Genomic DNA, 24303 nt, shown 5'->3' with positions numbered 1-24303 from the left:
GCAGAGTAAGATGATCAGCAGTACAGCAGTACAGCAAGCAGCGAAAGCAAAAAGCAGCCACTAATGAGCTCTAGACTCTAATATACAGTAAGGCAAGCAAGCCCCATGGCAAGCACAGGAGCCTGCCGATTAATAGCTAAACACCAATAACAGCTATAAATTCAATCCAGCACATTCCAATCAAACCTGCCATTATCTCAAACCCTTCGAGCCCCATGTTGGGCACCAAAAAGGACTGTCGTGGTTTAACCCCAGCCGGCAACTCAGCACCACACAGCCGCTCGCTCACTCCCCCCACAATGGGATGGGGGAGAGAATCAGAAGAGTAAAAGTGAGAAAACTCGTGGGTTGACATAAAGACAGTTTCATAAGTAAAGCAAAAGCCGCGCACACAAGCAAAGCAAGACAAGGAATTCATTCACTACTTCCCATGGGCAGGCAGGTGTTCAGCCATCTCCAGGAAAGCAGGGCTCCATCACGTGTAACGGTTACTTGGGAAGACAAACGCCATTGCTCCAAATGTCCCCCCCTTCCTTCTTCTTCCCCCAGCTTTATATGCTGAGCATGACGTCACATGGTGTGGAATATCCCTTTGGCTAGTTTGGGTCAGCTGTCCCAGCTGTGTCCCCTCCCAGCTTCTTGTGCACCTCCTCACTGGCAGAGTATGGGAAGCTGAAAAGTCCTTGACTTGGTATAAACACTGCTTAGCAACAACACAACAGTGTGTTATCACATTGTTCTCATCCTAAATCCAAAACACAGCACTGTACCAGCTACTAGGAAGAAAATTAACTCCATCCCAGCTGAAATGAAGACACCCTTTAGCATAAAGAGTAACTGGTTGGGCAACAATACTTTATTGTTATGGAGAAGTCCAGAGTGGGAAATACAGCATGCACTTTTAGATAAATAGTACTGTTGTTTGAGCAACAGGACTGGATTTGGGGTTGGATTCCTGTTCCTTCCTGCTTCTGAGAGCAATGTAAGCAGCAGTAGTATGGCCAAATGTAACGATGCCCCTTTATAGGCAGGTCTGCAAGGATAGGAAGTGGAACGTAAAGGCATGGACCTTTACCATTAAGGTTTACCACAACATTATAATGTGGGGGTGTGAGTGGAGTCCTGCTTAAATAAGCTAAGTAAAACAGAAAAAAAAACCCTGTCTTTGGCTTTTGATTAATTCTTCAGTGTATATTACAAGATTACTAATTACATGTGTCCTGTATGCGATGCGTTCTGTGGGTGAAGTCTGTCTATGTCTTAGTGGCAGTCAGTACTTGCTTAATTATTCTGAAGTGTGTGGTTGCACCTATGTATCTTTTTTGGTATGTTGCCTTGCTTCCAACTTTTAATATGGGGTACTCAAACTATATTGATGCTGTAACAAAATGTGTTTTCTGCTTTGGCTATATTTTTTTCAAATAGCTCTTAATCAATTTGCCTTTCTCACTGCTACTGAGCACAGAGCTGATACTTTCAGAGAGCTATCTACAATGATTACAAGAGCTCTTTCTTCTGTAACTACTCAGTAGAGCCCTTCATAGAGGATGTAAAGTTGGGATTAATTGCTAATCATTTAGTAATCATCAGTGCATCTCTGGTATAATGGAAAGATACCATTACCACTAGGGCTTCTACTAATTTCAAATATGACGTCACGTATTTGAGCTACTTGGAGGTATGTGCTCTGGCAGTGATTCTCAGTTTTTTGCATTGGCAGCCAAAGCTTAACACATAGTGCTGTTGTTTTGTCTATCATCTTCTTGCCACAGAAACAGTGTTTACAATGAGTTATTTAATGTTTCTGTGTAATAATGAATGTACACTTGTTTTCAGTAGAACTCGGTCTGTAATTCAACAATCCATTGGCTTCTGCAGCAAAGTTGTGGTTCAGAAGTTCCTCCCCTGCGCCAGTTTGTAGCCTCCCATGTGTTCTGTCTAGCTGTTTCCGGATCTTACCTCACTAAAAATTGTTCACTTTTAGCCTGGATTATTTCACTATCTTTACATAAATATTGTTATGCAGACAGGTGGATCTGTGATCTGTGGCAAAGTGCCATGAATCAGTGGCTAGCTTCATTTTTGAAATCACAGTATCACTGCACTGGTAGGGCTGAAAGGAGAAATTCCTAAATAACTCAGAAAACTTGGCACATACTGACTTTTTGGTGGTTGTGTAGCTGGGACTTGGAACCAATTTCTAGACTGCTATCCTCTCCCCTGATGTGATGAAAACAGACGGCTGGGTACCATTTACACTTGAGCTGCTGTTAACTGTATGTAAGGGGAATTCTCAGCTGTTTTAGCTAGTGTTTTGGCGTTCAAATACAAATATTTGCATGCTTCTACAATTTTGCCTTAATTATGCAAATGTCATGGGAGGGGATATGAACACTAACATCTTATGGGAAATTTCAACAGGGTTAAGATGTATCAGGAACCATAGTTCTTTGTATAAAAGTGTTCTGGGTAATTGAGTTTCTATCTGTACAGCAAACAAGAAAATCTTGATCTTGACAGAAATCAGTGAACATTTTGCTGCTATATATTCGGCTTCAGGAGAGTGAAGATTTCACCCTCTGTATCTCTAGCTGATCGGCAAAGCCGAATGCTAATGCTGTAGAAGGGTCTTCGTCTCCTAGGAAGCAGCAGAAGAAATGCAGATAATATACTTGTAAGGGTACCTAAATATATTATGGGCATTTTTGAGGTGACATCGTAGTGGAAGAAAAAGGTGTCAAGACTTTCAAGCTCTGGGGGATGTTCTTGTTATATAACTCAGTTGTCCAACTTTCACTTAATTAGCAAGGTTTTGTATAAAAGCGTACCGACCCAAAGGATCATAGCTATTCCTGTAATTTGATTATAAATGTAATGCCTGTGTGACAACTTTCTGCCTATGATGTTATGTGTAATCCTTTCTGTGTGTGGCTACAGCTCTTGGAAGTTCTGTATTCAACTCAGTACTGTGGTTACTCGTGAATGAAATTACTGGAACAGTGTTGAAGGAAAAAGTACATGGAAAGGTTTAAGGCAGAACATGGCAAAGCAAAGGCTGCAATTATCTGCAGCTGAAAACAAGTAGCTTTTAATATGTCCATTCACCTAAGAAGGGAGGGAGAATTATAGACCACATGCTCTTTCTTTCCCTTTTCCTATCATTTCTCTTCTTCTTTTTCCTTTATACAGTTTATCACCCATAATTTCAGGATGTGTTTTGTTTCTTTAAGCTGTTTTATCTATAGGCTTATGAGGTCAGTCATGTGTGAATTCTTTTGTTAGTCACCTCACCTTTTGCCTTGATGATAGAAAATTGATCAGGCCTAAAGTACAAGTTCAATAGACAACCCCCTTGGTCCTTTGTCTAGGAGAATAGCTACCATTGAAGGCCATGAGCAGGTTGCTATTAATATGACAGCCTGCTCTATCTCCCACTGTAATTTATAATGAAATACCTAATCTCCATTATTTTGATCCAAGCAGGCGATCCCATGAAAAAGTCTTTTCATCCAGTTCCCAATGGCAGTTACATGAGAAATGGCAAACCAATAATTTTTGTCAAGTTTTTTAAGCCAACAGAAATGCTTTTCCACTGCTACAGTTTCAAAAGGCACAGATAAAGCTCATTCACTGAGATGAATGAAAAAGCCATCTGGGGTTTTTCTTTTTGACTTCCTTTCCTTTTCTCCATCCTTGTAATCAAATTTGAGCAAAATCAAATGGGGCTTTCTATGAAAGTACCTTTTGTTGATCTGAACGAGCTGGTAATTTACAAAATACCCTTCCTTTGTGAGGAAGGCTAAAGAAAAAAAGAATCAGTAGCTTTTAAAGCTGGGCCTTGGTGGGACTCTAAATGCAGTGAAAGCAGTCTGTGTTGAGAGATTGAAATGCATTTCAAAGCCAGGCCTGAGTCAGGGTACAGGGAAGAAAAAACCTATGTGCATTTTATAAGAAGAAAAACCTGAATGGGAAGGGGAAAAGAGAGAGAGAGAGGGAAAAAATCTGGATAATACATTAATCATTATTTTGGAAATTGTCTTCCTTACTGACACATACTGCGTAACTAGTGATTGAGAACTTGGATTTTTGTTCTATTATAGGCATCTCAACATTTGTCTGTGCTGCTTTAAAGTTTGAGAGGCAAGGATCCTTGAACACTGCTGGACTATGTTTTAAATGTGTATATGTATTTTTTTCAACTTTGCTTTTTTTGGTTCGTTTTTTTTTTTTTTTAACCTTGCCTGTGAAGTATTATGGGGAAAAATACTTGCAGGAAAGCTGAGTTTATTCTTTTTGGCATGCTAATGTTTATTTTTATTGTATTTCTGCTTACCAGATTTCCTAGTGGTAATTATTTCCCGTTGACTCAGACCAAAGGACAGTGTGGACAGCTAACAAAACAGTAAGTTTATGCCTTGTTTTTGTTATTCGTATTTCATGATTAATGTGGAAAAGCTGCAAATATTTGATTAATTGCAAATTCTGTATTGTAAGAATGTTGTACAGCTGTATGAATCTGTTAACGTGAAATATTGATGTGGTTTAACTCTTCTTATCTCTGTTACTTACCATAACTGTTTAGTCAGATACAGATAAGTGCATTGTTCTTTGTTGAAGATAATACAGCTTCAGAAATAAACACTAATTTACATGTCATATTCAAAGACGTGAGCAAACCTAGCCCATATTTTAATCATTTCATATTTACAGACTTGCTTAGAATGTAAAATGTTTCTCCTTTTCCACTTGTGTTTTGATTCAGGATATAAATGCATTTTAAAAACAGCTTCCTGGTTGCACTATGTAAAATATTACCGGCAATTTTACAAAAATGTAGGCACTCATAGTAGAAATTCTGGGGTTTATTTTTATTTTTTAAGAAAGCTTCTTGTGTTATTTTTAGCTTGGCTTATGCTGTATTCTGGTAGGAAGAGTAGAAAGGTATGAATGTTATTGGCTAAGATCTTATTATTGTTGTTAATGAAGCACTAGTAAAGCCACATTGGCTTTTAAATTATACCTTGAAAAGAGAAACCGTGGAAATAATTTAGACCTGTGAACTTTCAGTTATAAGCTGTTTGTTTTAGATGAAATGGTATGAGACATGATTTGTTTTGTGTTCTTCATGCGTACGTGTGTACAATGTTGTGATATCAACTTAGAAAGCATACTATAAGAAAACAGGCTAGGCTAAGTCTTTGGCTTTTTAACATTATGAAAAATCCAAAGTCAACCATACAAATTTTGAGTGCGGCTTCCATTAATGAGACCCCACATTATTTAACAAATAGCTTCCAAAGTATTTTCTTTGATGTAAGCTGACATCTGATTGAATTGGAGAATATCAAGAAGTCACTTTTGTATCTGAATTAATTTCCCACTCCTAGTTCTTACTATCGTATTCACTTTGAATTTCCTACAGGATTTGTTTTCTCACATGGTTTTGAGCCATTTGCTGCCTCCTAATGACTGACTTTTAAAACAGCAAACATGGAAAATTTCCAAAAAACTTTTTCTGGAACTATCACTGCTGCATGTTTTGTGATTGTCTACCATTTTTCATATATTTAGAATTGATGAAGAAATTTGTGAAATTAATAGCTTTGCTCTTTGATATTTTTAGCAGAACATCAGATTTTCCACCCTGTGAAATACAGTATACAATGCATTAATGGGAAACTTTTCTAGTGCTGAGTATGGAAAGAAAGACACATGTAGTTGACTTTGTTTGGATTGTGTCATTTAGATAATGTAAGAATTCGTGCTTTCACCCGCTTGCGTACCAGTATCATATGACACTTATTTTGGTTAAATGATTGTCTCCTTCCCCTCCCCACTTTTAAAAATAATAATTAACCTTTCTTTATTTAGTTTTGTATCCTTCGTCCTTTATACCTTCTTAAACTTTAAGATATAGTCTTCATTAAAGACTTTGTCAAACCTCATAGGTTTTAACTGATTATTTAACAAATGAAACAATAACGAAGCAAGATAACGTCCCTCACGGTCTTATCCTGGTGTCAAGGCTTGTCATCTTACTATGTGCTGTTCCTAGCACCATGCGGCACCAGTTTGCTCAAAAACTTTGGGACCTGTCAAAATATAAATAAATGTTAAGAATTATATGGGACATGTAGAGAACACAGATTTTTATCTCTGTGTGAGCTTTTCCCTCTTATGAATTCTTCTACAGTTTTTAAGGATGTGACCTTGTAAGTAGAACAAATGAATTGGGATGTGTGTTGGATGGAATTCTGACTTTGCCTCCTACTATTTATGTATATTTATGGATACGCTCTAAACTTTTCCCTAGATTGAGTTGCACTCAGTGACAGTACTCCATTTGTAGCAGAATGTTTGTAAACCACTGTAAGGCTCTTAAACATGGGTTGGATCTTACAGGAGTACCTCCAGCTGTACCTGATTTCAAGTTGCCAAGTCTTGTGCTTGAACCTTTCAAGCTCAAGCACTTTTTGCATTAGACTATGATGAATTAGTATAATAAACTACTTGCAGTATTTTTTTAAATAAACATCCTCCATCATTTCAATTACCTGTTGGGAAGGCTTTGTTGCAAGAGATGCTCATGGCAACAAACAACTACTACTTTTTTTGAGAATGTGTATAATTATGTATTTAATTTGCATAATTATTATAGTCTCTGATTTGAATCTTTGAGAGGAGTTTACAGTAATGAAGCAAATGGGGAACTGAAGTTATATCAAATAAGTTAAAAAGTACTTCCTCTGTTAGAGAACATTATCCAGTGTAGCATAAACTGAATAAGGAAATGCGTGCTATGACAGGTTAGCAACACAATGGGTGGGCTGTTGTATCTGTTGAAGCGACTGTTGAATATAAGTAGATAATTCTAGAGCCCAAGGTTAGGGTGTTTAATCAGACTGAGTTGGATTGGGATGGGAAAAGATTTTCAATGGACTTCTCAGTGGCTTTTTTTTTTTTTTTAATGTCTTAAACAGCAAGAGGTGGGGACAAAGGACGATAATTCCTGAGTCTCATGTGCCCTCTAGGGTTCTGCATTGCCTGCAAGAAACACTTTTCCTTCCAGCTAAATTTTTCAGTCGCTGAACACTAAAAGTGTACTCAGACTTAGTGAATATACGTAGCAGCTTATGGTGTAACTGGCTTCTTATAAAGATCATAAGAAAATGCAGAACTAGGCAGTCTCAGAACTGGAAGGAGTCCCTTAAAGGAAAACAAAAGGAGAAAAAGGCTACAGAAAGATACGGGAATTGGAGTGTGTATTTGAAGAGTGGTGGGTGGTGCTGAGATAAGGAAAGGGCATTAACACTTAGATGTCCCTGGGCCCAGGCCTTCTCCTTAAGGTCCTAGCCACCATTTAGATTCACTGTCCCAGGGCTGATGCTGCATTCAGTTGAAAGTGATGTCTGTGCTCACATTATCCTAAAAATGGCAATTTTTTAAAAGTTGATTTTTCTTACTATATTGTTACCATTCAGTTTGATCTTCTTAAAAGAAATGTGAGCTTCTCTTCTGAAACACTAATAAAGGGAGACTTCACACTCAGGCGCTGATGAGCAAAACAGGATATGTCTGCAGTAGTGCTGGACAGTCCTGTTTCAATTTTTCCTGAGGCCGATGCTTAGTGACATCAGGTTGGGGAGCCAGGGGTGTTGTGGCATTGTTGATCTTAATTTGAAAAGTAGAGAAACATGCACAGTGTTCTCTTTTGTTCCATGAAGTCCGTCCCCAAACATCTCGGGATGCTTCCAAAATCCTTCAAATTTCAGACCTGCCTTTCAATGAGCGTAGTGGTTGTCAGTTAGGGGTGGGACAGTAGTATCAATGCATTAAAGTACTGATATAGAGTATTATTGTGGTCACTTAGAACTGTGATACTAGCAGCATTCCTGATACACCGTGAGTTTGGTGTAGTCGGGCCTATAATGCAGATAAAATTTGCTGTTCAGCATGAACTGTGTGGTAAAGTGTGTTTTGTTTGGGGTTTTTGTGTGTGGGTGTGTTTGTGGTTTTTTTTTTTAAACAGCTCATTCCTTGTGGATTCATAGAACACCTGCAAAATATCTCAGAAAATTCTTTTTGTTATTTTGAGCACCTACTTGTACTTTCCCTTTAGTCATTTAGTCAGACTTGACTGTGGATAGCAAACACTTTGCATTATGTAAAAGGTAATACAGAAAGAGGTGTTCTTGTAGAGTATTTCTGGGCTTACATATAAAACTCTGTAAGAAGACAAAATAGTCCAATAAATTACTACATGTAACCCATTGTAGTCCATCCAGTGACTAAGAATGTTCAAGACCTAAGATAAAAAGTTTTCATCAAACTAGTCTTTAAAAATACCTTTTTCTTTGCAAATTTCTTGTAGGATACAATGGTATCCAGTAGAGTTGTGATGTCTGGATGATTCTGCTTTAAAACACTTTCTGCCAGTTTTATCCTTTTGAGTGGAACAAAACCTCTGAAGGACAGAGTGTTGGAATTCATTGTAGAGCATAAGTGCTCGTAATGTGGCCATCGCCCACAATATCAGTGTCTGGTTTAATATTTTGTCTTCCCTCCCCTGCCCAATTAAAAAAAAAGAAGGATCCAATGCTGCTATTGTAGTTTTGTTGGATAGCGAAGACTTTTTTAAAATTGATCATTTGTTATTTATCTGTTATTTTGTTTATTATTCAAAGATCATAAAATCTGTGACACAACTGGGACTACATGTTGTAGTCTTTTCATTTTCCTGGTTAATAAAGGAGACCTGGGAGACACTCGCAGGTATATTTATTGCTTCAACTTCTTCAGAGACTGTGTTTGTAATAGCATACCAACAGCAACATGAAATGAGCTGGTTCTATCCTCTCCTGACAATTTGTCCTCAGACTTAGAATGCTGGCAGATAAGGGCAGAACTACAGGAGAAAGGGGTCTAGTAACCACTCTGTGAAAAAACTTGATCTGTAATAGGGTTCAAAGGTAGAAGTACTGTTTGCTGCAAGGCTCCTTGCTTTCATACAGCTAGACTGCTTTTTACCTGAGAGACCTCCACTGTGATCTCTTCAACTGATTCGGGAAGTGGAAGCTGTGCATTCATTGACATAATGTTAATACTGAGGGATGTCCTTTTCAGCATCAAGTGCTTGTAGCCCTTAATGTGGTATTTCTGATTTTAACTGTAGGGCATCCCTTCCATTTTACTTAAAAAATTACTCTGTTTAAAATAGTTTTGTTGCAGTCAATCTCTGTACAGGTGGAATATTTAGAGCAGCCAGCACCAGAGCGCTGTATGCTTTGTTAGTCATTTATTCCTCATTCTTCCAGTGAGTATCCCACTCACAGGGATACTTAGGGCTCCAGGCAGAGCAGCCTCATTCCTTGTGCCATGATGTGCAGACAAGCAAAATGGCACCTCCACACATGCTGTCTTCTGAGCAGTCCAGGGTCCAGTCTCTGAAGTATTATGAACAAACATCTTCAAATGCTGACTCTTCTTGTTTTGAAAGAAAGTGGTTTAAATCAATTATCCTGAGCTGAGCAGCGGTGAATTTTGGGTGGGAGTGAGTTACATGCTGAAAGATCCCAAGTGCTGTTGCTTTATCGTGTCCATTGCTTGCTGTCACCAGAAGAGTCTGTGGTAGATTGCAATATCTGTTTCTGGTCAAAACTCATGAGTTTTATGTGCTTGTAAATGACTTGTAGCCATAGGTTCTTAGCAATGTGCAACAGGAGCCAGTCGCTTAGAGAGGCAGCAGATAAAGTCTGTCAGAGTGGCAGTAGCTTGCTTGAGCTCCAGTAGCCTCTCAGGCCAGCAAACTCCTTAACCATGCATAAGTGGAACTCCTCTGTTTAAAAGATAGTGCACTTGGTGCTAAAATGCTACATTAATGCTTGGGATAGCTATGGCTGAATTCTACTGGCAAGTGCATTCAGTTCGTTTCAACTAATTATATTAAATGTATTTTGGAGCCTGAGACAAAGAATATCTGTTAAAGCAAAGGGCAAGCACAGATTCTGGTAGTGTAAAGTCCTTTCTCTAAGTTTCTGTGACAGATAAGCCTTTATAGATTAAAACCCCCACAACTAGTTTTGAGATCATAGGATGCCATGCATGTTCCATTTACAACTTTATGTACATTACTGCATCTTAGATTCCTGTTTGCAATAAACTGTACATAAGTATTAGTGGGTGGAATTTAATTGAAATCATCAAAGTTCTACACTAGGGATTTGTAGGGATGTTTCCTGTTCCTTTTATTTGGAACTAAATAATGTTATGATGTACCAAAGATATGTCTCTTGGATTTTTTTTTTTTTTACTTTATTCATTTTCTTATATCCCTTTCCTACACTGTCATCTCTTTCTTTACTACTCTGTACATCTGAGAATTTTCTAGGCCACTGACTGATGACTTTGATGTCTGTTTACATATGCAGTAAAGAGCCAGTTCTTGACTGAAGATTCTAGGTGCTTCTGTGCCTTCTTGTCTGTGAAAGCAGAGCAGTATTTTTATGTTAGCCTTATATATGTGTATAAAAATAATTTTACCAGGAAAATAATGTCTGACTGGCAACCTTAACTTCAAAGGTCATATTTAGCATTGATGCTATGTTTTTTTTCAATGTAGACCATTAAGGAAGGATAACTTTATGCGCAATAGCAAAATAGAGATTTTTTATCATGCTGATGCAAGCCTTCTGTGTGTTGTGGAAATGTGCTAATTATAACACGGCACTATTTTCCTAACCTAACCTTGCAGATCCATGAGCTTAATCCGGTACTGTCGGTAAAGTACTTTTGAATCTAGTGGGAGGTGGTACAGCTGTGTGAAGAGCTCTTGAAATATTTGGCCACTTCTAGGATTTATGTTTGCTGTGTGAAGTGACTAAGATCATCACTGCCCATTTTGTGGTTAGCAAGATGCTTATTAGGAATTCTCATGATACTTTATTTCAAAAATAAAAAGTAATAGAAACTGAATAAGAATATTAGACTGAGTTCCATCATGATTCCATGGTTGACAGATCTGATAGTGTATGATGGCATCTCTTGAGTTAGAAACATGTATATAGTTGAATTTCATTGATTTACACACGCAGAAAACAAATATCCTTGTGCAAAAAATGCTCTTTTACAGTTTAAGGGAGCAAATCCTTCCGAGAGCTCTGTCTGTTCTATCAGCTATTGTGCCTTAATGCCTCCTATTTCCTGTGCTTGAACATCTCTCTGAGGCTTCTCTCATCGAAGCTTTGCACTACAGCCTTTCTGGTGTCCGTCAGGTCTAACAGGTAGGTGTGACTTTTCTTATGCATGCTGGTAACAGTGCAAGTCAATTAGAAGCATCAAATGGGTGGGGAGCAAATATGGACTAGAGGGTAATTTGGAAACTATTTTGTAACACAGGTATGCAGATTACTAACTACATAATACATGGAAAATGTTGCGGTATTTGAGAGCAGGGGAAAACTAAAACAATTGACAGAAACTGAATTTGTAATCTGGAAACTTTTCCCCTGTGAAATGCGTGTGGCAAGGGGCTGAGGTCTCATTTTAGTTTTGTTTATATTTTGTAACATTTTTAAGCTGAAATTCTTCCAGAAATTAATGTTCTTTTGTGTGTTTTTTCAGTCAAGTATATTTGACTCCGTTTGTGGGAAAAGCATAGCCTGCATATGCAAGAGAAATGCATGAAGGGATTGGTAGCATACAAAAGTAGATGAAGGAAATTGTCAAGTCAGTGTAAACCCTGAATGGATTTGTAGCAGAGAGGGAAGTTAAAATGTATTTGATTTAAAACAGAATAAGCAACATCTTTTTTTGCTTGCTTTCAGGAACTTGCCATGTAAATTCAGCCTATTAAAGATAAATGAAAAAGAGAAGTTATGAAATGAAAAGTAGCTGTAATACACAGATTGAATGTTTGGGTGGGAGTGAAAGTAGGAGTTACTGGGTTGGAACAGATTCCTTGAGATCTGTCACATCATACCATTAAAATAAAGAGCTAGACATAGTAATTTTAAAGGGATATTGTGTAAAAGTTGGGAGATATTAATGCAGTAAAATGCATTGATGGATTCCAAACTTACAGTCTATTATGTGTATTATACACACATAATAACCATAGATAGCAAAATATTTGCTTCGTGTACTGGATTGCTTGTGAAGGGAATGATTACAATATATTAGAAAACTTTGATTCCATCCGCTCCCTCTGTGTGTGTGTGTTTGTAATTTCATTAGGCGATCCCTGTAATGGATTGATATTTGATCAAATTCGTAATATAATCAAAGACCTTCATATAGGTCCTGAATTCTTTCATTTTATGTGCTCATATTCTTAGCAGTGGCAGTTCTCACATGAGAAGGCCAAAGGATGGAGAAATTGCTTCAGTTTCTTTTGTTCTGCCACAGACATCTTAATGGCCATGGGCAACTCTCTTCCTCTATCTATTCTCCACTGATACCTAGTCTCATACTGATAGTATTTTGATTATAAATAAATACTTTAAAAAGAACTTAAACACTATGGATAAGAGGGTTGTACAAATTATCAAGATTTTTGATACAGCAGGGTATAAAACTGTATAGATCTTTTCCACAAATAGGCGTTTTATTCTAGATATTTTGGTTACTACCTGGTTCCCTACACTGTCTTATCTGGGCATCTCACTATTTATACCTATACTTGCAGTGCCCTACCTTTGCCTTTTATTGTGGGGTCCTTGGATGTAGAAACCAGTTTTTTCTTAGGGTATCACAAAACTTCTGAGGAGAGTAGTGAATTGAACTCAGGTCTCCTAGCACTAAATTCTGATCCGGTCTTCCAGGACAGCCAGCCCACCTCGGGCTCCCTGTGAAGTATTGGAATGTCTTTGCTGACAGTAGGTTGTGCAGCCTTATACGGACATCCTGTGGGGTTCCCTGTCCTAACTCCATTCTTTTCAATGGCTAAAGTGTCCGTGTTGTACATCCGATGATGGATGTACATCCCTTTGCATGAGAGATGCTGTCAAGTGAAAGGATTTTTTTTTTTTTTTTTTTTTTTTTTGGCTTGCAGGAGCGTCCCCAAAAGAGTAAAATACAAAAGAATGATACAAGTTGGGGGTGGTACGTCCCATTTGTTATATGTTGCAAAGGAGTAAGGAACTGGGAAGAAACATTAAGCCTGGATTTTCTGCAGTGCAGAATTGCATCTGGTATATCATTAAGCGGTGCAATATGCATCTAAAAGTATATCTGAATTTTACAGCAGGATCTGTCACTTGTTCTTCCATCCTTTAATGTTTTACAAATTGTATCAAGGAACAAAAACATTTTTAAAGAACCTTTTTTAAGGAAAGAAGAAGAGATAGGCTTTTTTAAATTAATGTGAAGGTTATGATACATACTTAACAAAGCCTGGGAATTCCAAAGTGTAGACAGCTGTTGTCTTGTCTTTTAACCTAGCGGTGTGAGTAAAGGATACAGTGTCAGCCTTAACTTTGAATTTTCCTGGCTTCTGTCATTTCACGTCACAACCTTAGCATTAGTAATATACATTTTTTTTTGTCGAGGAACAATAGCTAAAAATGTATTTTGACTAGTAAAATTAAGAAGATGACATGTAAGTCATAGAAGTTCACTGTGCAATAGTAATGTGTGTCATTTTTTTAATACAAAGGTAATTTTGAGTACTTGGTAACTACTATCTATAGCTACAGAAATATCACCACCTCCTGCCTTTTGGCAAGAAACTATATTTTAAGTTTTATATATAGATTACACAATGAGAGAGAGGGAAAAACTTTTAGCTGAGCATTATACTTTAGTACAGAGCAGGAACTAAATACAGCAGCTATGTCATCACAGCAAGGTTGCTTTGTGGCAAAAATACAAAAAATAAAACAGCAGAGAGATGTGCATTACTGCTGGTACACAGTTATTAGAGATAAATGAAGATGGTTATAGAAGCAGCTGATTACAGGAGATCCTATCTTCAGTGATAACAATTGAACCTGAGCAATGTCGTTTCGACAGCTAGGACTTTTTTTGCTAACTCAAATTCTTCTCATTAATCTCATTTTAACTGAGGTTGGAGCAAGCTGTGAGAAACCTGCGATTTCAGCCCTGTGAGAGGGATACACACTTTAACCTTAACTAACCAAAGGAGTACTTTTGGCTACTTCTTCCTTGAGTATAGCAGCTATTCAGGCTTGTTGGCAAGCCTTGTATACTTCCCCCTAAGGAGGCAGTAGTTGAATCCATTTGCAAAGAAAGGAAAGAGAGAGCAGAAGAAATCTAGTAGCTCAGGATGGCTGTTCCCTTCTTCAACTCTAAGCTGGTCTCTGTCCCTTCTGTCTTCTCTCTCTCCCTTTGCTCGATTCAGCATCAAGAGGAGGAAGAAGAAGCTTGAGGGCTGAAACTGCAGCTTCCATGCAGCTCTGGGAGGGACAAATATGACTGTGGGAAAAACTATACAGTTCTGAGGGCTGGGTGGAGGTGGGTAATTGGGAAAGGGAGAAATCGGGCTGTTTCTGGGAAGGAAGGTCGGCAGACGTTAATGGCAAACAAATACAGGATTTATGACGGTTTTTTGAACTCCAAAGCCCAAATAGCCTGCAAGTGCAAGTCTGTTAGGAGCTTGTGCAGAGCTCAGTTAAATCAGGATAGCTGGACAACGTTAATTATGCGTTTTTCTTACAGAAGCATAGCTGCTTGGCAAAAGCAAGAATAACCTATTATAACCTGGATTTTTGTTTTATTTGAGTTTTTTAACTTTGTGGGCCAGTTGAGCTACAATATAGAACAACTGAGTCAAGTCCTGGAAGCCAGTTCTGTCCTGTCCTGTTCGTACTAGCATTCAGCAGAACTTGCAAGATAACGTCTGTGTATAAGAACTGTTTTCCATCTGGTTCATTTGTATAAGTCTAACTCCCAATTTCACTTATAGTCAGTGAGTGAATTCTCATGTAAGGTTCAGGACCTGATCTGCCCTCTACCAAGTTAGGGCTTTCCCCTGGCTATGGAAATATGATCCCCTTTGCTGAATCATGATGTGTTTGCAAAATAGGGCAATGTAAATTTAAAAGGGTTGTACTGCCAGCTAGCATATTGCTAGGTGATTATAGGCCCTTCATCTGGGATATTAGAATGCAAACCTCCTCAAAAAAATGATGAATACTTTTACAAAATCTGGGCAGTGCTCTAATGACTGAAATACTGTGCAAAAAGGAACATTACCACCTCTAGCACCATCTTGTGTTTTCCCTTAAAATGAAAGGGGAGGAGGGTCTCTTGAGCTCCATTACAAAGTACGGTGGCTGTCCTGTAGGTATGTTAGTCACTCTCTGAACATGCTATTGGACTGGACCGTTTAGAGATTTAACCAGAAAGTTATTTAGGCAGGATCCTTATTAGGCCTACTGTAGAATAAGAAAAGATCTCCTGCCCTGATTTTGTTTGTGAGGAATAAGGGGTGATTTGCCAAGCTTGGGGAAAAAATGCTTGTAATTCTTCTGCAGATTTTAGTTGTCTGGCAGTTATATTACATGCAATCCCTCTCTGGGATTTGGTTCTTTTGTGGATCTGGACCCCATAGTACTTGATTGTGGTGTGGTTTTGTGTTTGGGGTTTTTTTATTGTTGTTTGGTTTTGTTCAGTAAGACTCAAATTGGCGATATTTACATGCTTAACTCTCATTTTCTTAAATATAGAATTAACTTTGTAGGTCTGGTCCTAAGAGCCTCATCCTGCAAGAATCATGACACATCATAGTACTGATGCTGAAGTCAGTGGAGTCTTACTTCATCTATGGAGTAGAATAAGGTCACATACAATGTAGATAGTCTGTCCTGTATGTGACATCAAGAATCACCATGGTTACTTATCTGGTATTTTGCATGCGCTCTCTCATTCTCTCTCTCTTTTCCCTTTTTTTTTTTTTTTATTATACTGAAGACAGATCCTAAATCTACAATGTAAAACAATTTTCTTTGTGAAATAGTGGCAGGAACCTTTTGAATGTTTATTGCTTTGCAGCAGTGATGTATCCATTAGTATCAGGAAGCAGTGGCTGATACCATGTGCTGGAACTGCTGCTGGTCACCCAGAGCATGCTTCTTGACCTGTACATCCCTGCTTGTAAAATGAGACTTGTTTGCTTTATTAATGTCAAATAGTTATTGTTTGCAGCACCATTTCCCTCTTATTATGGGACTGTACATTTCCTACAACAGTGGCAGCCTGCTATCTGGATGTTAAGTTTTGCATAACTGCAGGTAGGAGTTTCTATTTAGTACTCGAGGAGAGAGTCTTTCATGACTTAAGTGATGAAAGTTCATTCTCTTTGGTGGTCCCATTTATGAGCTAGTCTTCCTGGTATCTGTCACTTAGCAATTCAGTGCTTTTAGTGACTGCTGAATGGCAAAGTATTAGCAGTGTAATCCTGTCCTGGTTTTGGCAGGGATAGAGTTAATTTCCTTCCTAGTAGCTGGTGCAGTGCTGTGTTTTGGATTTAGGATGAGAACAAAGTTGATAACGCACCGATGTTTTAGTTGTTGCTAGGTAGTGCTTACACTAGCCAAGGACTTTTCAGCCTCCCATGCTCTACCGACTGAGAAGGCTGGAGGTGCACAAGAAGCTGGGAGGGGGCACAGCCAAACTGGCCAAAGGGACATTCCATACCGTGTGACGTCATGCTCAGTACATAAACTGGGGAAAGCTGGCCGGGGGGGCCGCTGCTCGGGGACTGGCTGGGCATCGGTCAGTGGGTGGTGAGCAATTGTACTGTGTATCACTTGCTTTGTGTATTATTATTATCATATTATTATTATTATCATTTTATTTCAATTATTAAACTGTTTTTATCTCAACCCACGAGTTTTTCTCGCTTGTGCTCTTCCAATTCTCTCCCCCATCCCACCGGGGCAGGGGGAGTGAGCGAGCGGCTGCGTGGTGCTTAGTTGCCAACTGAGGTTAAACCACGACAAATCCAAATCCACAAATATATATATAACATTTTAAGAATAAACAATAAAGAATCAAACATAAGATTTTTCTTTTTTTCAAGTGGAATAAATATTCTTGTTCATCAAGAATATCCTCCTGTTTCTTGATCATGTCACAGGGGCAATGAGGGGTGGGCAAACAGCCATGTGAGCTTATCGTTATGTAGATTAGATTGCTCAGCAGCTAAATTACTAGTAGACCAAGTTCTGTAGAAATATTTTCGTTTCTAACTTCTGGTTAGACACGAAAGCACTAATGTGAATCTATGGAAAGTTAGGCACCAAATTAGGAGTTAGGAGTTGAACTGCCTTTGTGTGTATGGAAGATAGATCTGTTTCAAGCGTTTCTGACAGCGTAGGTGATAAATGTTGCTTTTCTAGTGGCATCTTAGCTTAGTTTGGTGATATGTGGTTGTTCTTAACACGTGGGATTGTAGGTGACCTTGCTTTTCTTGCCTATAGCCTTGAGGGACAGAGTGATACTGTGGCATGTTTGGGGAATTATGCTTCACTGCGTACAAATCGATATACTACTGCTACTATTCTGTTTTAGTCTACTTAGCTTTCTTACTTGCTGCAGTTAAACCATTGGTTTTATACTACTGCATTTATAATGTAGGCTTATCAGTTAAAAAAAAAGTAAGGAAGCTAAGAGATTGTAACCAGCTAAAAGGGAAGTTAATGGAAGGAAAGTTGTTCAGCTGAAAAATAGAAACTTTTTTTTTTTTTTTTTAAGATGCTTTGGAGCAGGCTTTGAGCAGTGCTTGTTAAGGCAAGAGGATAGTCGTGTAAAATAGAAGGTAGGATTTTTAATAAGGAAAGTAATGATGGAAAACAACCAATAGCAATATGGACAGGTAAAGAATAATTAGAGATCATCTTTAAATAGCATAAGAGTAAGATTTTTTTGCTCTGTTCATATCACTCTGTGTTGTGCTTTTTGCTAGGATTTTACACATTAAGATTGCCACGTATTGCTTAGTATTGTTAATACGCAAAATCCTGGCAAAAGGTTGACATTGTAATGGCTCTAAAGGACCCATTTCAATGTAAATCCTAAGGGTCTATCAATGTGCAGGGGATTTACGTGGGTGAGTCCCATTAATGGTAATGGGACTTATGTGCGTAAATCTCTTCTGCATTGATGGGAAAATAGACTCCTTAGTATGCAAAGTCTCATTTGAAATCAAAGAGCATTTGCATAAGATCCATACGTAGCATGGAACTCTGTGTGTTAAAAACAGTATGAAAAGAAGATAATACACCTTAACTACTTTAGTGGATAAATACTAGTGTAAAAAGAATATTCTTTATATTATGTATTTTACTTCAAAAATTGCATCAATATTTACACAATTGTCTCCAACTGTTAGAAGCCAAAATACTTGTATTTTTGCTAATGTGGATGGTTGCTTTTTACATCAGTTTAGTTGAGCAAAATAATTATGTATAATATATGTATAATGTATACGTACATAATAATGTTGCAGAACTTTTGCACTGAGCTCACGTCCCAACTTTCTGCATGAAATATTTCGAGTTACTTAAAGAGTATAAGCAAGAACCAAGAGATCTTTGCAGTCCCAGTTCTGCTGCAATTCTCAAAGCCTACTGATCTAATAAATACTCTCAAATAAGATCCTTTGTGTTTGCTTTTATTTGAAATACCAAACAGTACTAAAAAAGTCATTGCATGCCACAGCTCCTCAGAATACTCCAAGCTTTGATACAAAAAGATTTAACTTTGTAATGGAAAGTGTCTCCACTGCACGTGCATGTGCAAACTGAATTACATCACAGCAGCGTAAGTTAAGCTGTCATACTATGGCAGGAGTCTGAAAATACAGAAACTATGAGCACGGTGCTTTCCAGCAGGTGTCACTGTTGGCAAATGTAAAATTAAAACTACGTTTCTCACAGCCTATGTAGAGTTAAAAATATTTTGGAGGAGGCAATGTATTTCACTTTTTTTTTTTAATCTCCTCCTTGTAATATACAGGTGTTTATTTTGTTAAACGGTTTAGGATATATTGCTTACCTTAGGGAGGCCTAAATGGACATGAATACATTACAACAAAATGATAGTATTGCTTGGAGAATATCTGAAATATTAATGGCCTACTTTGTTCTTTGCTATCTGGCATCTAGATTTGCAGTGTTATTTTAAAAACTAAGTATGAGCATGAAGAATTTAATTATTTTGCTATTCCTTTGTTTTTGAAGTGGGTGAAGGAGAAGAGTAAGTTGATTTTGTTGATGCAGACCAGAAGTGGCCTGCAGAATTGTTATTTTTTTTAATAAGAGAACAAGGAACCTGGATGTAGCTATTTAAGATGAGAGTTTTGAATATGTGTGACTATGCAAGGTTTCGTCTGCTTGAAAGAGGAAGAGCTATGTCTCGTGTAGTACCTCACCTCAGGAATTGGTATCAATGCTTTCAGTGAGACTTCTCTCAGAATGAGGTGCCCTATAAGGAGAGAGATCAGAGTTGAATATATTTTAATATTAAGGGTATCTGCTTTTTGTGTTCAGGATGAATATAACATTTGCCACTACAGATATGAAATTGTTGAATCTAGGTGTTTTCCTTTATTTTTATGTGAACAATATTAATCTTGCAACCCTTATCTCATTATCATGTGCATACTGGATAATTAAGAGTTGCTCTAGGAATGCAGCTTTAAATAAGCTTTAACAATCATTCCTGAGTGCAACAAACCTCTCCAAAATTCCCTTCTTTTCAGTGGACAGAATAAAAGTGTTTTGTAGTTTATATCAGAAACATATTTTTACATATAACACTTTTGGGTATTTAGAGAGGGTGGAGTGTGAATGGCACAGGTGAAAGCAATTTATCCAGTTTTTCAACAAGTTGATATTTCTGTGTGTGTTGACTTTTGTCTTTCCCCTTCTATGTAGCATAGAATATGAATTTATCCACCCTGATTATAGAGTTCCTAAAGGATGCTTTATATACAGTAGACCAAGTTCTTACTGAGAATGATGACAGCTATTACGGCATAAAGCCAGATCCTTCCCTTTCCTTTTCCCTTTCCCTTTCCTTTTCCTTTTCCCTTTCCCTTTCCCTTTCCCTTTCCCTTCCCCTTCCCCTTCCCTTTCCCTATACTGGGTAGTATCTCACTACTTTTCTTAAAGTCCTACTGGGAAGTCTGAAATCCAATGACAGCAAAGAAACTGGGTTATATCCCTGATATAATTACATCACACTCAGTACAGTCACGTTAGGAATGAATTTGTATTCCTATGTGTTTCTTAAGGAAAACTTTCCTGCTGCTGTTTTTGTGAACAGGTGATGTAAGTGAAGGATCTACAGCTGTTACACGGAAGGGAGAAACAGCATGCCTGATTGCAGCACCTGACTGCACAGGTAAATTGCATCAGAGACCCAGGTATCAACTGAGTATTGTTCATCCAGCAGCAATTAGCACACCTCAGCTGGGAAGAACTTAGTTTAAAACCAAGCAGCCTTCACAAAACTATTGAAAGATATTGAAAAACAGGGGGGAAATGCGTCCTGAAGCTTTTCAGCTGAATTCATCAAGAGTGTTCAGAGAAGGAGGGATGGCAGAAGGAGCTGTGTTTTGTTTCCAAGCTGAGTTACAAGCCTCAGGAACTGAAGTGAGGGGACTGCTTGTGCTGCCTCCTCTCAGCGGTGTGTCTATGGGGTGATGGCCCACTGTGCTGGGGGAACAGCAGCATGGCTGCATTGGAGGAAAGCTCTGTCTCTGTCGGTGTTGCTTTCCTGGTAGCTATGCCTCCAATAGCATCATTTGGGTAATGTACCTGATGCTTTTTTTGTTTTTAATGCCTATAAGATACAAATGAGCTCCTTAAGGTAACTTTAAGACTAGAAGAAGACAGCGGCTCTATTAAAGAGTGGTTATCGTAGAAATAAGGTTCCTATAATAGCAGTTTGTATGTAGCCCAAATGCATATCTCAGTACTTGTGCATTCAGTAGTGGTGCACAATAACATGATTAAATATTCTTATGGGCATATAAAGTCAGAAAAAATTCGGAATGTTTCAGAATCTGATATCCTTGTAACTTTATGTTAACAGAAAATTAAAAAAAAATTAACAGATTTATTAAAATGGACAAAACGTGAAATAACTTTCTGTCTTCTAAAGTCATGCACAATTGTATATTATAATTGCTATATCTATGGCTAAGTATACACTGACTGAATGCAACTTTAGCACTCTGTTCTTACTGTGCTATATTTACAAGCTTATTTGTTTCCTACAAAGTGATTTTGACAATTAGATGTTTTATGATATCGCAATGTAAAACAAATTCCTCACATAAAAGGTTTTTGTTTGGAATAAGTGCATTTAAAGGAACCAATAAGTTGCAGCTAAAAAGGCACAGTTTCTTGGATTCTACAAATAAGCGGTATTAACTTACTTAATTTTAGTGAGTTTTATGACTCAGTAAATTTTTACTTGCACATGTCATAATGAGACTGGTTTCCTTAGATCCTTGCAGGATCTAGTCCTGGACAAATTTGGAAACATGTAATTTTTATATGGGGAAGCAGAATACCTCCTTTTTTCTTTTTTTTTTTTTTTTTCTGTGTGTGTTTTGTTTTGCCTGCTTCTTAAAGACTTTTGTTTATTTGTCTCCATTAGAAATTTAGGGCACTCTTTAAATTCAGGAGCTTAACCTTTTTTTTTTTCTTGAATATTTTATTCTTTGCATTATTAATGTCATTTTTGTAATCAGTATCTGTAGCTCAGGGGAGGAGGGGAAGGCAGGGAGTGCAGTGCTATGCTGCTCTGCAGGTTTGGCAGTGGGATGTGTTTTGAATAATGACTTCAGCAATGAAGTCTTTAGAGAGCTTTCCATTGTGCTTTTTGCAATTTATTTTACCTTAAGAACACAAATGCTGTTGTGTTCAGAAAGGCCCTGTTTGTAGGTACAGAATATAGAAAGAGATACACAGAAGTGAACTGCTGCTGCATTTTGTGTATTCTGGAATTCTGCATAATTCTAACCAGGAAAAATGTCATCTTTTGAAAGCAGAGTCAGCCCTGAAACCATTCTGGAAACATGGTAACAGGCCTGAGAAATCTAGATATTATGATGTTTCAAAAACAGACGCAATGTGGAAAACTGTAAGATATGAGTCTTGGTTAATCAGCATGGAAACAAGAAGGGTCATGATGAAGAGAAAAAGGGGATCTCTAAATGTGATGACTGTGACTTTTGTAGTTCCCTGCAGTTAGCAATAGAATTGTGTCTTCAGGTGCCTACACTTGGCCTTCCAGGAAGTTGCTGTAGTCAAACAGGAGTAAGTAATGAGACAAATTGTATATGGTGGTGTCATGGTTTAACCCCAGCTGGCAACTAAATGTGGCTGCTTGCTCACTCCCCCCACAATGGAATAGGGGAGAGAATCAGAAGGGTAAAAGGGAGAAAACTCGTGGGTTGAGATAAAGGCAGTTTCATAGGTAAAGCAAAAGCCGCGCACACAAGCAAAGCAAACCAAGGAATTAATTCACTGCTTCCCATGGGCAGGCAGGTGTTCAGCCATCTCCAGGAAAGCAGGGCTCCATCACGCGTAACGGTGACTTGGGAAGACAAACACCATCACTCTGAACGTCCCCCCTTCCTTCTTCCCCCAGCTTTATATGCTGATCATGACATCATATGGTGTGGAATATCCCTGTGGTCAGTTGGGGTCAGCTGTCCCAGCTGTGTCCCCTCCCAGCTTCTTGTGCACCCCCAGCCTACTCACTGCTGGGGTGGTGTGAGAAGCAGAAGAGGCCTTGACTGTGTGTAAGCACTGCTCAGCAGTAACTAAAACATCCCTGTGTTATCAACAGTGTTTTCAGCACAAATCCAAAACATAGCCCCATACTAGCTACTATGAAGAAAATTACACCAGCCAAAACCAGCACAGGTGGGTTGAGAAATCAATACATGAGATTAAAATATGATTTTATAAAATGAACTTCTGTCTGAATGTGTTGTAGGATGGATGAAATTCTGCTAATGCAGAACAGGACAGAATAATACTCTGATGCAATGGTAACAAATAAATGCATTTCTCCCTTGAGTGGAAATGATAATCCCACAATTATTGTGCAATACAAAACAATCTGTGGGATAAACAAATAAATACTAGTATAGTCCTTTATTTTACTTAAGAGAAATTAATTAGGCTTTTCACTTCTACCACCTTTCACGAAGTGATAAATGAATAGGCCTTTCACACTTAGCTCCAAATTAAACTGCTTTTTGATTTTAATTTGGAAGAGTTCTCAGTATTGTCAGTCCTTTGTACATTTCATCAATAAGTAAATCACGTATATGGGCTTTTATCAGATACACTATAATACTGCCAGAAAAAGCATTGTGTGTAACACTCAATAGTTCACTCCTATCAGTTCATAATCTTATATCCAATTAGCCCCATTATACATATATAGAGCACAACTCAAGTGAAGAATTGGGTCAGCTGTACTTGCTTTCTTCCAGGCTCCTTTTTCTAGTCCTACTCCTATGAAAATCTGATATAAATGTTTTAACGAATGGGTTGCTGACCAGACGCTGCATATATGGTTGCACGGAATATCTACTCTAAGTCCTCTAAGCAGTTCTTAAGAAGAAAATGAGAATCGTTCTGATGAATAATTCCTAAATTGTACTTAAGTGTTACCTTGTTTATTCCATAAACAGTCTAATATTGCATTGAATTCTCCAGTCTTTGTGTGTGTCTGTTTTAGCAGACCACGTGGCTCCGTTTTCAAAACTCTGACTGCAAAACCACTGTCCTCTTAATTTTTGGTTCTCAAAAACATACGTAGTTCTTTCACCATTTTCTTACCCATAGCATCAGAATTCTGGGTTGTTTGATGGACTGCTTTCCCTTCTGTACCTGTTTGGTAGCTACTTTGAGAATCTCTTTCACATTCAGCTTTCTAATGAATAATTTACTTTTCATTGGTTTGTGCATGTGAGTGTTGGAAAGGTTAAATATCGTAAATTTCTCACCTAATACAGCACTCAGTGTTATCCTTAATGTGGCAACTTTTGTTACACAATATTAGGGGGAAAATCCTAATTTACTGTTAAAAATATGTCAACTGGAGGATAATTTGTATTTCATAGGCAAAGGTTTTCAGTTGCATTCTTGGTACTCAGTTTTCTTTAACATTTGTATCTTATTTCTACTTCAGACTACCTATATGCTTTAATCAAATATGGTGAAAGCAGGCACACTTGGCAAGGTATTTTAAACCAATTCTGTATGTTTTGATACGAGAGGTCATGTTTCTGTTATTTTGAGGTACATTTATGAA

The 24303-nt window shown here is 38.0% G+C and overlaps 1 long non-coding RNA gene across 2 annotated transcripts in view; it reads left to right on the top strand.

Moving 5' to 3' along the window:
• The window catches only part of LOC143161880 (uncharacterized), a 304778-nt gene that overhangs the window by 29212 nt on the left and 251263 nt on the right, over positions 1-24303 (top strand). For both annotated transcript variants that reach the window (XR_012995610.1, XR_012995609.1), the window contains exon 2: positions 4337-4402. This is a non-coding gene — a long non-coding RNA (uncharacterized LOC143161880). The remainder of the gene's footprint in view (positions 1-4336; positions 4403-24303) is intronic.

This window comes from Aptenodytes patagonicus, chromosome 6, assembly GCF_965638725.1.
Source record: "Aptenodytes patagonicus chromosome 6, bAptPat1.pri.cur, whole genome shotgun sequence".
Lineage (NCBI taxonomy): Eukaryota > Metazoa > Chordata > Aves > Sphenisciformes > Spheniscidae > Aptenodytes > Aptenodytes patagonicus.
This window is presented reverse-complemented; position numbering and strand designations above follow the sequence as displayed.